Source organism: Zalophus californianus, chromosome 3 (assembly GCF_009762305.2).
Source record: "Zalophus californianus isolate mZalCal1 chromosome 3, mZalCal1.pri.v2, whole genome shotgun sequence".
NCBI classification, from domain to species: domain Eukaryota; kingdom Metazoa; phylum Chordata; class Mammalia; order Carnivora; family Otariidae; genus Zalophus; species Zalophus californianus.
Window position 1 is genome coordinate 148523103 of NC_045597.1, and position 16407 is coordinate 148539509.

A 16407-nucleotide genomic window follows, 5' to 3' on the forward strand; every position below is an offset into this window, starting at 1 on the left:
ACTGTCTATACTTACTGTAGGCTGAGAAATAAGTAGGAGGTAAGAAAGTGAAGATAGTGAATACAGACTGTGGACTACATTCTGATGCATTATGGATATTAAAAAAAGGGGAGCAAGAGAACATGTTACTCAGTGTTTGCTAAAGCTAGCTGACTTAAACGTGGGACTTATGGGGGCAGTGGACCAGCAATCTTCAAACTGATATATGCACTCTTGAAGTCCACAAAAACTTCACAAAGTTCATGGGCATAGAATTTTAAGAGATTCAATGTCCACATACTCAACTCCCATACTTACTGTTTCCTAATATTAATCGGACTGAGAACTTCAGTTAAAACATCATGCTTGTCTTTTTTTCCCACTTTCCTTTTGTAACCAAACTTCTCTCATTTTAGAAAACAAAATCATACCTTATATCCAATCTGGTATTCATCATCCCAGGGTATAAAAGTTCCTGGAACACCAAACAGAAAGAAAATTTGTATTGATGATAAGAGAATGTCTCTAATGGCTCAAAAACAAATCCTTTTGAAAGTCAAGGCATTTCTAATTGTTTGCTTTCAAAACAGTTGAAGAAGTTAATAGATCATTAAAATACACTTTTTGATAATAGATCACCATGTGATTTTTGGCATAAACTTGAAAGGAGTGCAAATAGTTGAGTGATATTGCTAATATCAAAACTTCCATTCCCATCTGTCCTATACCACATTGTTATGCGACCAATTTTGCTCAGTAAAACAACAAAGACTTAAATCCATGCTTAACACTGCCTTCTACCATAAATAATATTCATTGTTACATAAACTAAAAAACAAAACAAAACAATAAAAAAGAATTCCAGAGTGTATAAAGGAAAGCCTTGGGAAAGACAAAAGCATTGGCAGTTAAATTGAAGAAGTGTTGAGGTAGGTATCAGATGAAAGGAAAGGTCAGTAAAGGGTGTGAATGTTATGCTAGACTGGATAAACAGTGACAATGGGATTAAGGTCCCCAGGTTTGAAGGTTCTAAGTAGAGACTGGCAGAGGCCTCAGGTAATATGAGTGGTCCAACGAGGCCAACTATCTGTAACTCTAGTTCTTCCTCAGTATCATTCCAATTTTAGTATATGTGTCCAAGCAAGCACTAGTTCTTCTTCAGTATTCATGATTTAGAAAGGCATTCAAGTCAATGTTGACTGTGATTGGATGAATCCTGAAGAGAACCCTCTCATCAGATGGTATAAGGAGATTCAATACATGTAAGAAAACTCAATTCACCACTTAAGAAATAAGAACTTGACTGTTTTCTTCAATGCAGTATTCTGAATGCTTGGAACACTGCCTGGAGTAGTGCTCAAATACTTTCTGTTGAATGAATTGTCAGTGATTAGAGGTAGCCAAGACTTCCAAATTTTAACTTAGTGGAACGAATTTGTGTTGCCAATTTGTAATAAAGCCTATTTGAATTTATATATTATTTGTTCACTCCATATAGATTGGGACAAAAATAGGTTCCAATTATGTATTTATGTTTATATAATTTAGTTTGAAAATTTTCTTCCAAATATATCTCATATCTCTTTCATTACCTAACATGAGGGATAGAGGTGCTACATATTACCAAAAGAAGTATAATTCAAATGATAATATTATTAAATTACATTCTATATACTATAATTATTTGTTTATGGCATTATGTGTTAGAGAGTATTTGTATGTCTGGATGACAGCAGAGAACAGGCTGAAACTGCAAATTAGAATTGGTGTCATTAGGTTGAAAATGTCACAGATTTAGCTTTTAATATGCCAGAATGATTGTGTAAAATAAGACGACTAGCAACAATCTCCTACTGATATTCTTGGGAACATGGGGATGACTTTGAGGTTAAGAACTATTTTTAGATTAAAAGACTTGATATTTTCTGTCAATTAAAATGACTATAATTAACAGCTATTACTAGAGTTATTTAATTGCAAATTATAAAAATCCAACTTTAATTAGTTTTAATGATAAGTGGGAATTTATTGGCCCAGAAAAGTGGAAAGCCCAGAATGCATGTAGCTTTAGCACAGCTGGATGCAGGAGCTTAAATAATATCATCAAGATCCCCCTGTTTCTTCCTCTCTTGGCTTTTTTAGTGTTGCGTTTATTTCTAAGCAGATTTTCCCCACTTGGGTGGCCAAGAGAGCATCAATAATCCACACTTGCTTAGTACTTAGTGCTTTTAAACTCTGAAGGAGAAGATGGATCTTTTTGCTGATAGTTTTAACAAAAAAAGCTGGGAGAGATTTTATGAGGTTGATGCAGGCCATGTATCCAGCCATGAAACATTCATGATGGTCAGCATAATGCAATACTCTGAGTGATCAGATCTGGATTTTTGGTATCCCTGTAGAAAAGGTTGGTGATGAGGTATTCCCTACCTGAACGACATGGATTGAAAATAACAAACAGACTGTTACCAGACAAAATAATATGACATCTAAAATATTTTTTGCATATTACACTGTATTAATTAACCACATCTTAAAAACTGATGCATCAAATAGCCTAAACAGCTATCACAAAGAGTTATACAGTGGCCTTCAAGATCAATCAGAATTTGAGGTTCCTTATATTTTGTTTCTTGTTTCCTACGGCCAAAGTTAGCTCATTGGCAGCAGTCCCCAGGAAAGAGGAAAGGGGATATAGAAGAAGAAAAAAAAGAGAAAGCAACTTCTGTTTAAGGAAGTGATCCTGAAGTAGCACACATCACTTCTGATCATATCCCACTGGTCAGAACATGGTCATATGACCATTGGTGGTGGCAAGGGAAGCTAGTAAATATGACATCAAGCTGTGTAACAGTGTGTTCAGCGGGACTCTTGTTACTAAAAGGAAGAAGGTGTAAATGTATAATGGGAAAAGTAGTTATTTCTGCGATGGTTCTTCTTTTAACCTTTACAAAGGGAAAAATAATAGGGGAAAAATTTAAATTACTTTTACTATGGAAAGCATGGCTAAAACATGTATTTATATGGGAAAAGAGTAAAGGGAATTTTCACTTTCATAATAAAAGAAAAAGTTTCAGTATAAGTGTTTAGTACATTTTAAAGTCCCTTACAGATGGTGGTACTGTTGAAGGATGCTTTGATTTTTGACATTACTATGGATATTTTAGAGATAATATTAACACATATTTTTCATTTATAAAAGAATGGATATTGATGCTCTGAAAATTATAAATATCTTGGTTTTGAACTTTTTTATGTCATTGACTAGTATATCTACATTTTTAGAAAACATGGAATTTGTATGGAATCAAATTGCATTTGTAAGGAATTAAATTGTTGTAATATGTACTATAAAAGAGTAGATTAAAAATTCAAGTCAAATATAATGCAAGATTGTGTCTCTTTCTAATGCTAAAAGCTTACTGAGCTGGAAAAAGTATAATTTAACATATCACCCACTTGCCAAAAAAAAAAAAAAAGATGCCTGGCTTGGATTTCATCCAGGAAGACATCTGTTTGCCTGGAACTAATAATAGTACAACCCTAATGATATGCCAAACAAGTTATTTTAATAGAAATGCTTTGTTTTGAGAGGTTAAGTTTGGTTACTCAGCAGAACTGCTGTGTTTATAAGGGTATCATGTTTGATTCTGCAACTAGGGAACACATATCCCACTGAAGGCAAGCTTGGGAAATTTGGTGGAAGTTGCTGTACATTTTACAGCTAAACTAACAGAGTACTCTTGATCTCTAAATGACCTCTCAAGATTAACCACATTAGAAGATTGGAGGCAAGGTGGTAGGAAATCACTATTCAGATTTTAGAATAGATATTGGAGATTGTCCATTGCTTTTAAAAAGCACAAATATTCATTTACATGCCTATTAGCTGTTTCTCAAAATCTACTCAAAATAAAAATCCTGCTTGGTTCATTTTAGTCCCATTCTTTCTTTTTTTTTTTTTAAGGTTTTATTTACTTATTTTGACAGAGAGAGAGACAGAGAGGGAACACAAGCAGGGTGAGTGGGAGAGGAAGAAGCAGGCTTCCCGCTGAGCAGAGAGCCTGATGTGGGGCTTGATCCCAGGACCCTGGGATCATGACCTGAGCTGAAGGCAGACGCTCAACGACTGAGCAACCCAGGTACCCTAGTCCCATTATTTCTTACTCCTAATTTTCCTGCTCTAAAATGTCAAAACATTTAGATAAAATGAAGGGATAGTCAAATGTTTAAATGCTTGGTCTATATGATTTTTTTTTAAAGATTTTATTTATTTTTGACAGAGAGAGTACAAGCGGTGGGGGGAGGGGGTGCAGAGGCAGAAGGAGAAGCAGGCTCCCTGCTCAACAGGGAGCCCAATGTGGGACTCAATCCCAGGACCCCGGGATCATGACCTGAGCCGAAGGCAGACGCTTAACCATCTGAGCCACCCAGGAGGTCTATGTGATTTTAAACATCTAGATTTTTAAAATCATAGAAAAGATTGAAGTTCTCAGATTTTATTCATAATTGCTATTGTGTATATTTACTATGTTATAACTTTTTAAAGAACCACTGCCATATGAACCAGGCCAAAAGGGGTAATGTCGTAGGGAAAGTCATTTATAAGTGTTTTAGGCCTGTTGCCGAGTTTTAGTGACTGTTCTGTTCAATTTTAATCGTGCCAATACTGTTTCATTTAAGCACTAGACCAATGGCTAATACACATTTAGAAATAAGTTCATCCAATACAATTTTGGTTTTTAATTCAGAGGCATCATCTAGCTAAAGTGTCTCTTTTAACAACATTAAGAAACAGGCTTAACTACTGTAAAAAAATATTTAGGGGGTACCTGGGTGGTGCAGTTGGTTAAGCACCAACTCTTGGTTTCCACTCAGGCTGTGATCTCAGGGTGGTGAGATGGAGCCCTGCACTGGCTGTACGCTCAGCACAGAGTCTGCTTAAGACTCTCTCTCTCTCTCTCTCTCTGCCCCTCCCCCCAATAAATAAATAAATCTTTAAAAAAAAGAAAATATTTAATGTTTTATATTTTACTTTCTTGAATAGATTATTGATATACTTGAAGAAGTATAAACAGGCTAAACTAAGGTTTTCTATGTAAGAAATTTCTATTTTGTAAGATTAACATTTTCTAAAAGTTTTTTACTGAAATGTAACTGCTAGTATGTGTAATTGATCACATTTTTACGTTAACTAGCCATCCTCAAATGGCACACAAAATTCTGAATGCTGTGCAGAGAGAAAGCAGCCGGAGGAATATTTTCTGGCAAAGTCCAGCTCCACATGTTGTTGCTGACCATGGGAAACAGATGTGGGCCAAAACAAATGCTAAGATTATTCCAGGAACTTTCTGGCATACCTGGAACTTTTTTCTTAATTAACTAGTCTCTAGTGAAATGATTTTCCAGGTCTAGGCTACTTTTGGGTATGGTTTTAAAATGAATTGATTTAATTCTAGATCTCTATGAGGAGTTTCAGAATATGCCAAGGGTCTCAGGTAGAAATAGTAATGGAGTTGTAATATAGACTGCTAATTACCTTTGCACGAGAAATCTCTTTTTTGTTGTTTATTCAAATATAATTTATACTTAACAAAAAGCAACCCATTTTGGGTATACAGTTCTGTGAATTTTGACAAATTTGTATAGCAGTTTAACACCACATTCAGGACAGAAAAGATTTCCATTATCTGAAAAAAATCTCTTTCATGCGTTTTTGTAGGCAATCCCCTTTCCAACGTCTGGAAATCACTGATCTGATTTCTGTCCCTATAGTATTATCTTTTTTAGAATGTGATAAATCAAATCATACAGTATGTGGTCTTTTGATTCTGGCATAATGCTTTCATTTAGCATAACATTTTTGAGATATATCCATGTTAGTGCATGTATCAGTTTATTCCTCCCCCAGCCCCCCGAGATTAGCCTCCTTTTAAAGCTAACAGAATCACAAATCTATTTGTGCAGACTCGAAAGTGGCCTGAACCAATCATTTGTGGTCTGGCATTCACATTTTCCTTAGCCAAGTGGTCCCTTTCCCATAATCCTGTGCACCCAGGGATGGTGATATGACACTCTTTAGACAATTAAGAAGAAAGGAGAAATTTGTTGGAGAACATTTGGGAAAGATTTACCCCTCATTTATAAAAATAAATTTATCATACTCTAGTACCACTGCTTGCTTCCCCCCCTTCCATAGTCCTGCCTTTAGACATACGATGTCTGGAACTATGGAATCCATTTTGCAAGCCTGAAGGAAAAGCCAAAAGAACTGTAGAGATAAAATCCCAGAACTCTGTCATTTTTAGTTTATCAACAAACATTTAAACTGCCCACCTTCAGATTTCTCAGTGTGTTTGATGGCTGACTGTGCTTGTTATTTTGCTATTTTATTATGTTATTTGCAGTCAATGACATTCCTCGCTGAGAAACTGTCATCCAGTCTAGAAGCCATTTTGGGTTGGAACTGTGGCTCCGTTTTAGAATTGTGTAATTCTGATTATTATGGTCAGAAAATCTCCACTACTACTTACTATAGTAACTCCCTGTTGTACATGAAATGGGTTTTAGCACCTAAACATCTTCCTGGAGAATTCCAACCCATCAGTTCACTTAAAACAATGATAGTTCTACACCATTATGATTTGCCTTTGAATCCACTTACTAGGCTTGCTCCAATATTTTCTGGACTGGTTGCAGAACTGTGAAAACTATATTGTTCACTGATTACAATATTGCAATTCTCTTCTTGAGTAAAATTTAAGTATGATTTTCAGATTATTCTCTAGAAAAGAGGAGAGAATTAACCAGAAAATTTAATGAGTCTTGATAGGAATGTATTGCTCATGCTACCCATTATTGCAGTCTCATAATGGTTGATATAGAGTTGCTCAACTGGTACATTTTATTATATTAGGTTAATCTTAAAAAATAGAACATATCATTTACTTTTGGGGAATTATAGGAACACAAGTTGATGTCTTTAAAACAAAATAGAAAATGAATGGAAATTATTTCTGTAGGTAGGCCCACATTTTAATATGGGTCTGTCAAATATATGCTATTATTACTTACTATTAAGTACTTAGATCAAAGTTATTCCAAACTAACATCCTTGTAATTTTACAGTCACCGAACAGGAAATCCTGTCCTGAAAGAATTGTTCTCTCTGCCATTAATGAAGGGACGTGCCCACTGGGAATAGCCCGAGAGGGCAATTAGCCCTGCAGAAATATTGGAATAAGGTAATATAAAACTTGGAAATAGTTTTGCTAACAAAACATTTTTATCCTAATAATTTAGAAGATAATTTTAGACTTGAGCCCATTTTATGTCAAATACTTTTTGCAAAGATGGCCAAAGTTTTTGACTGAAGGAAGTGCTCATTTTTATGCCCCCAAAATAAACTTGAAAGATGTTAGAATTATTCGTTTTATATAATATATTTCATGAATTATTTCTTGAATTAGTGTTAAGAATAAGAAAGTAGGCTATGTTTGGAACTGAATAATAAACTCCATATGCCTTCATCAATATTTCATAAGATAATTCTGCAAATGTTAATAGATAAGGAATGATTCTGTAATTTTATTAGCTCTTCAACCAGTCTAAGGTACAAGCACTTTGCTTTTTTCCCCAATGCATATGAAACATACTTTCTTGAGAATACTTACCCAAATCTTTTTTCATTTAATATAAGGCCACAGAATTACTCAAGAAATGGCACATTTATGTTACTTTATATTATCTAAAGGATCTTCTTTGAATATGTCTTGAGATTGCTTAGAGTTGCAAATTTTAGGACTGAAAAGGTTTTAGAGATCATCTATTTATGTTGTTTCAAGTGCCCTGATTTACTCACTGATAGATACATATGTTCTTTGAGTTGGAGGAAAAGGAGTGAAGTTACAAAGAAATTTCTAGGAATTTCTCATTCTCTATTGTCCATCTCATTTGTGGTATGGTCCGTAGAAGACTGTTGTGCCTGTGAGCAGCAGTCTGCCATGGCTGCATGGGGATAGAGTTTGAGAGACATTGTTCTATACAGGTTACATTATACAGTTGAGAAAACCAGTGATCAGAGAGGTGAAATAAATTCCTTAGCTTAAAACAGCTATTTAGAGGCATAAGACAGAGGAAAAGTCCTCAAGTAGAAATCAGTCCTCTTCAGTCTAGCCCTATATGTGCCACAGATTTGTTGGAAATGGCAGCAGAAAGATGACTGTAACTGCAAATAGTAACTTACCAAGAGTATAGATTCAGGCCATGCTGTCCAAGACAGGTTCTATTGCCTGTGCGAATAGCATGTTCACAACTCCTAGACAGTGCTACCCTTCGGGTCTCAAAATTCTGACTGGGCAACAATTATTTAAACCACAGAAGACAGTTGACCCAATATTAGCCATATTATTGTTTGTGTTGCATTCTCAAATAGGATGATGAACCTGTGGTGATTATAGAGTTTGGGCTGCAGCCATGTTGAATCTGAGTGATTCAGTTTATTTATTTTCTTAATTTTTATTTTTTAAAGATTTTATTTATTTGACAGAGAGAGACAGAGAGAGACACAGTGAGAGAGGGAACACAAGCAGAGGGGGTGTGGGAGAGGAAGAAGCAGGCTTCCCACCGATCAGGGAGCCCGATGAGGGGCTCGATCCCAGAACCCCGGGATCAGGACCTGAGGTGAAGGCAGATGCTTAACGACTGAGCCACCTAGGCACCCCTTGAGTGATTCAGTTTAGACAAAGAAGCAAAGACAATCATTTAACACATATGGAGCACTTACTACATACTACACATATTAGTCTAAGAACTTTACATCTCTAATGTCCTGTATCTTTATTAGAAAGGTACTTTTTTGTACCCATTCTTTAGACCAAGAAAATAGGCTTAAATATATTAAATGGTTTATTCAGAGTGATATAGATAGCAAATGGTGGAACAAGATTTTAGGCTTAGGTAGTTGGACTCAGGACACACACTCCTTCCTAAGCAGTGACAGAAGCAGAGATATGGAAAACAACCTGATATTAATAATTTTCTGATTTCTAGGTCTGGTTTTATTCATGCTTTGGGATTCTGTGAGATTCTTTGTATACCTCCTTCTCCACCTTTTTACATGAGCTATTTGCTCCTTAAATAATAATAAATTCCCTAAGATATTAGGAGCTGAGAGTAGGGACTGCAGAGAGGTTTGCCAACAGGCTACTGGAGCTATTTACACAGCATGCAAAATAGCAGACAAGTTAGCATTTTAACAAAGCCATCTCTTACTTGAAGGTAAGAGATATGGGTTATAGAAACAATGCAGAGATGGAAAGAATGAGTATCCATAAATAACCTGATCATGTTGGAAATCTAGAAATTCTGAGAATGGATGTGTGCTAGATTTGGGCTCAGAATTTTAAACTGTTCTGGAATCTAAGAGCTGGGAGTGGAGTGATGTGTCAGTTGTATGGGGTTTTTAATAAAAAAAGGGATGTGCTATTATTTGATACTTGTAAGATAGTCAAAATTTGTTGAAGACATTACATAACACAGAACTATATTTTACCTGAGTAGCTCTTAAAAACTGGACACGTTGATACAAATGCTATTCTACTGATTATTCTTTGAATTACATCCTTAGATTGCAACCATATCAAGTAAAGTGATTTGTGTGCTATGCAAGTATAATACGTTTTTTACTCCTTAAAATTTTTAAGTGTACAGTACAGTACTGCTAACTATAAGCACAATGTTGTGTAGATGATCTTTAGAACTTTTTTATCTTGTGTGATTGTAACTTTAGACCCATTGAATATCAACTCCACATTTCTCCTTTCCCTCAGCTCCTGACAACCATCATTTTACTTCCTGCTTTGATGAGTTTGACTATTTTAGATACCTCATATAAGTGGAATGATGCAGTATTTGTTCTTCTATAAATCTATGACTGATTTATTTCACTTAGCATTATGTCCTCAAGGTTAATCCATGTTGTAGCATATGACAGAATTTTTTATGGGTGAATAATATTCCATATTATATATAAACCACATTGTATTTATCCATTCATCTGTTGATGGGCATTTAGGTTGCTTCTACCTCTTAGCTATTATGAACAAAGGGGCAATGAACATGGAAGTACAGATGCCTCTTTCTGATTCTGATTTCAATTCCTTTGGATAAATACTGAGAAGTAGGATTTTTGGATCATATGATAATTCCATTTTAACTTTTTTAGGAACTAAAAACTAATATTGTCCTGCATAGTGGCTGCACCATTTTACATTCCCACCAAAGGGGCACAGGGGTTCCAATCTCTCCACGTCCTTATCAACAAATGTTATTTTCTGCTTTCTGGGTTTTATAGTTTCATGTCTCAGGTTTGTCTTTAATCCACTTGGAGTTGATTTTTGTGTATGGAGTAAGATAGAGTCCAATTTCATTCTTTTGCCTGTGGATATCCAGTTTTCCCAATACCATTTGTTGAAGACTCTACCTTTTCCCCATTGTGTACTCTTGGTACCCTTGTTGAAGATCAGTTGATGTGCTGATTTATTTCTAGGCTCTTTTTTTGTTTGTTTGTTTCATTGGTCTCTATCTTTATACCAGTACCATGCTGTTTTGGTTACTGTAGCTTTGTAGTATGTTTTGAAATAATGAAGTATGAGGCTTCCAGCTTTATTCTTTCTCAAAATTCTGGTTTTTCAGAGTCTTTGGGGTCCCATATGATTTTAGGATTGTTTTTTCTATTTCTGTAAAAATGGCATTGGAGTTTTGAAAGGGATTGCCCTGATTCTGTAGATTGCTTTAGGTAGTACAATCATTTTAACATTGTGATGTTCTCCAATCCATGAACATGGGATCTCTATTTACTTATGTCTCCTTTAAGTTTTTTCAGCAATGCTTTATAGTTTTCAGTATACAAGTCTTTCACTTCCTTGGTTAAGTTTATTCTTTTTTTTTCTTTAAGATTTTATTTATTTATTTGAGTGAGAGAATGAGAGAGAGCACATGAGAGGGGGGAGGGTCAGAGGGAGAAGCAGACTCCCTGCTTGCTGAGCAGGGAGCCCGATGCGGGACTCAATCCTGGGACTCCAGGATCACGACCTGAGCCAAAGGCAGTCGCTCAACCAACTGAGCCACCCAGGAGCCCTGGTTAAGTTTATTCTTAAATATATTACTCTTTTTCATACTATTGTAAACAGAATTGTTTTCTTAATTTTCTATCAGATTGCTTATTGTTAGGCTTTAGAAACACAAATAATTTTCGTATGTTGATTTTGTATCTTGCAACTGTACTGCATTCATTTATTAGGTCTAACAGTTTTCTTGTGTATGTGAAAGTGGAGATGGGGAGGTGGCAAGGAGATTTGAATGTGTGATGATCAGTATGCTGCCTGATAGAACCTCCTGAGAGACTGAGTAAACTTAGTTGGGAATAAATCTGTTGCAATTTAAATGTAAGTGATATTATACACTTATAGTTTATAAGCAAGTTTAATAAAATTTTTCATTAGTTCTTACCTTTTAAACATTTAATGGATTTCAGACTCAATTTCCAATACTGATAGTGAGTTAATTCTTTTGGTGAAGAGCATTTGCCATAGTGGTTGCAAGAAAATAATTTATTGCCTGTTATGCTTTTCTTGGTACTTTCTTCAGTATATCTTGGTAGGGTTTCATTGTCTAGAAGGACTGAAATTTGTAGAAGTGGTTTTCTAGTGCCATAACAAAAAAGATTAGCAGTGACAGTTTTCTAAAATATATGTTTCCTACCAGAGGTAAGTTTCTCAGCCCATTTCCTTTAATGATATCTGGGGAGGATCTGATAAGCTTTATTCTACTTTACATAGGTTAAAGGGCATTGTCTTCCCTTTCACTCCAGCAGCCAACAACAAAGTCAGGCATATGTTATCACCATCACACAGGAAGCTGTGGGCTAGCTTGTGTTAAACAGAGCACAAATACAGGAAAAGTGTCAGGTTAAAAGCTCGTAGAGCTCTGCTAAAAGAATATTATGCTAATAATATTTCAAACAGAGATATGTTATTAGAGTTCAGCATAAAGTACTTAGAAATCCTTAAATATGTAAAACTAGATAGCGAGTAGCCATTTTACTTTCCTCACTTTGAAATTATGACCCCATTTCTTAAAGATAGAAAAATAACAGTTACATTAAAAAGTTAAGTCAGGAAATGACACAATTTCTCATACAATTAAACAATTTCTTAATAATTAAAAAATTGTTCCCCTCTGCTTTGTGTGATAAAAGTTCTAATTATATTCTCTTATTTCAAAAGAAAAGGGGATTTCCATTTTGTGGCTAAAATTTTGTCATAAATAAAGAATGCATGCCTTTTGGAAACTAAAGAGCTCATTTCATTCAGGGATTTTTATGTTGTCAGTTTTAATTGGGGTATGCATCTGGTTTTAAACAGTCATAGTGGATGTATTCTAGTATCTACCAATGTAGTTTTGTGTATCATATTGGATTTGTTAATGGTGGATATATTTGAGTGATATCTACCAACGTAGTTTTATGTACTATATTGGATTTATTAAGAAAATCATCAGAAGAGTTTTGCAAAGTGATTTTCAAATCCCTTCTTTTAAAAAAAGATTACAAACAAAATGAAATACAAAAACTTTTGAAGATAAAACAAAAATAATAATATATAGTCTTAAACTTCGACATTGTCACTATCAATGTTTTGATTCATTTTCTCTCCATGTGTATTTTTTAATACATTTTCAAGTTTGCAGTCAAATGTGTTACACACACACACAAATGCATATACATATTTATGATTCTGAATATAACTTTTTCTTAAAAATCAATATTACATACATTTTCTAAGTCAATCAGAGAAAGACATGTATCATATGACCTCACTGATATGAGGAATTCTTAATCTCAGGAAACAAACTGAGTGTTGCTGGAGTGGTGGGGGGTGGGAGGGATGGGGTGGCTGGGTGATAGACACTGGGTAGGGTATGTGCTATGGTGAGCGCTGTGAATTGTGCAAGACTGTTGAATCACAGATCTGTACTTCTCAAACAAATAATGCAAGATATGTTAAGAAAAAAGAAAAAGAAGAAGATAGCAGGAGGGGAAGAATGAAGGGGAGTAAGTCGGAGGGGGAAAGGAACCATGAGAGACGATGGACTCTGAAAAACAAACTGAGGGTTCTAGAGGGGAGGGGGGTGGGGGGATGGGTTAGCCTGGTGATGGGTATTAAGGAGGGCACGTTCTGCGTGGAGCACTGGGTGTTATGCACAAACAATGAATCATGGAACACTACATCAAGAACTAATGATGTAATGTATGGTGATTAACATAACAATAAAAAATTAAAAAAATATTACATACATTTTCATGTATTTTTGAAATATTTTTCATAATATTTTTGTATTCTTTATAATCTTCAGTTTTAATGGCTGTATAAGGTTTCATGTTTAAACAAGCCATAATTTATTTATTCAGTGAACGTTTGTATGGGATGCACAAATATTTTTCTTTGTTGGACTCTTTCAAATCTTCTGGTTACCCTAGGGACAGTGCCTCCCTATATTTTGTTATCTTCTTTTTTTTTAAAAAATATTTTATTTGTTCATTCATGAGAGACAGAGAGAGACAGAGAGGCATAGGCAGAGGGAAAAGCAGGCTCCCCCCGGAGCAGGAAGCTCAATATGGTGCTCAATCCCAGGACTCTGGGATCACGACCTGAGCCGAAGGCAAGACACTTAACTGACTGAGCCACCCATATCTTGTATCTTCTTATGGCTATGACCAGGAAGGCCCATGTCATGTGGATCTAATGGGCCAATTGTAATGTACATGTCCTCAGAATAAACTATTAAATATTAAAATATTAAGTTAATTGTCTCCAGGGGTGTTGCATAGGAAGTGTCGTGGTTCTATATGAATGTAGGAGCCATTTCTAGTTTGGATTCAAGCAGGAAAAGGTTGTAGACTGCTAAAGAGCCTTAAAATATCTACCATCCAAGCATCAGAGCAGAATTAAGCTGGTCCCCTGCCAAAGTGCAGACAGAAAACTCATGTTTGAGACAAAACCAGGGTTAATAAGTAAAAATAGTCTCCAGAAAAGTGTCTTAAAGTTTGTTTTTTGTTTGGATGTGTTACAAAACACACTAGGCCATATGTGATATCTATATACCTATTTGTGTTGGAAAAACTATTCTGGTTGTGCACCTTGCTTTGAGGACCACAGGAAAATACTAATAGTCATACATTGATTGTCTTCTCTGGCTATGGCTTATGAAGAACCAAATACAAAAGTCCTAATACACACCACACTTTATCAGAGAGTATTTATCATCATCCCCAGAAACATTACTGTATGGCCTGTGACACTAAAGAAAGGAAATTTTATTATTGCTTTATACTTTTGTTTTTCCTCTAATTATTTTGTTTCTTTTTGTTTTCCCCTCCCCATTCTTTTTATTTAAGTGGATGGACTTGACAACCAGATTTTTAAAAAATCAAATACATTGAAGCAGTTGAGTATCTTTTGCCTTAGAGGGTATATCATGGAATAATGGGTTATTTTTACCTTCATGGGAATAATGATTTTTTAATGATTATATTTATATCTTTACCTTTCTATTGACTTTATCAGGTTTTTACCATTGAAAAATTCCATTTTTCTTATTTATGGCCATGATTTTAAATAGTTTACCATTGAATAAGTATCTTTCATTTTTTTCACAAGGAACCGTTTTTGAAAAACTGTATTATATATAGGCCTACTAACACAGCTTGATTAAAAAACAAACTCTGCCTTATTTTTATTTAGGAAAATCACACATGGAAATATCAAAAGACAGACAACATTATTTAGCTAGTTTAATTTTGTGCTTGGCTGATGTTGGAAAAAACAACAAAGAGAAGAAGAGTCTTTCTCTGCTGCAGCCCAGATGTTATAAGGCTGTTGAACTTGGGTTTAACTGACCCGGGAGAACCAGTTGGCTGCTAGAGAGGCCCTGCTTCTGGCTTTGTGGAGATCAAGGAAAGCCCTTTCAGCATGTCTAAGAGCCAGATCCAGGGTGTCTCAGGCAAGCTAGGGAGCACTTTGGCAAAAATCTCCTGAATTGTGCAATCTCTGACGCTGTTTTTTTCCAACTTTTCCCTGTGAAGATCACATGCTTAAATTGGGCCATGCAGCTGTGTGTGGGTGGGGTGCTTATACTCAGAGATCTTAGGTCTGATGGTGCACAGTCAATGGTACGTTATTTCTTCCCCCACCCCCACCCTGAGAAACTTCAGAAGTAATTCCTTGAGTTTAGCAGTTGATAACCTGATCTGTTCACCCTAAATGTTGAAACCTTCTCTTGGTTTTATACATGTGTAGTTTGTAACTGCTAGGCAGTTTGCAAATGTTTCATTTGTTTTTAGAAATCTAATGACAAATGCTGTATCAATAGTTTTCTATCAAAGAAGAACCTCCAACTTAGTTGTCAAAGAAGTCACCATTTCTGCAATATTAACTTTTAATTTAATTTTACAGACACTTTATTAGAGTGTTGGTTATTGTATTTGTGGAAAAAAACCCCTTCATATTATTCCTTATTTAAAAACACATTTTGAAGCACTCCTAATAATCCCTGCCACCCCTTTGTTTGAATTATGGAGTAGTTGTTTCATTGTACTTAAACGGCTTGATTCTTAGCACAAGGTTAACCTTGCAAGTTCAAAGAACAATTTGTTACAGAGTAACCTACAGATGTTACTATCATGGTCCCCAGAACATTATTCTTTGCCCTCTTGGATCCAAAGACATTATGTTTTATTATCACTAAGTCTACGAGCCATCTTCTCCTCCCCTTCCTTCTTTTCCTCCCCCTCCCAGTAAAGGAAGAGACTTGACAATCAGATTAAAATTTTCACATGCAATGATGTTACTGAGTTTCTAAGGTCTTTTGCCGGGAAGAGTAGAATATGGCAATAGGAATAATCAAAAACTTAACAGGAACATCAGTGACATTTATGAAGCTATTGTGGTAGATACGATTTAATGTAATAGAATTTTAATTTTATAACTATGAGTCAAGCTTTAGGAGAGTGACATCACCAAGATGGTGACATAGGTCATTCCTGACTTTGCTCCACCTCACAAGAACAATGAATAAGTGCTCAAGAACAAGACACCACCAAGAGAATCCTAGAACATGGGGGAGAGGCTGAAGCACGCCCTGTACCACAGACATCAGGACAGACTGCATTAGAAGGATAAGAGAAGCACACAGTGACCACATTGCCCCTCCCCCAGGCAGCAGAGCAACCAACACCCAGAGAGGTCTTCCCTGAGCCTCCATTCCTACAGTGGAAAAGAAAACCCAGTGGGGATAACCAGCATCCCTCAGCACTGGGGTCACTTTGTGGGAGTCCCTACTCTGATACACCAGAGGGATTGCACGGAAATC

General features: G+C 35.7%; 1 pseudogene; it reads left to right on the plus strand.

Annotated features, from left to right (window-relative positions):
• The first annotated feature begins 4077 nt into the window (after positions 1 to 4077).
• The window catches only part of LOC113919791, a 124862-nt pseudogene continuing 112532 nt past the window's right edge, over positions 4078 to 16407 (plus strand).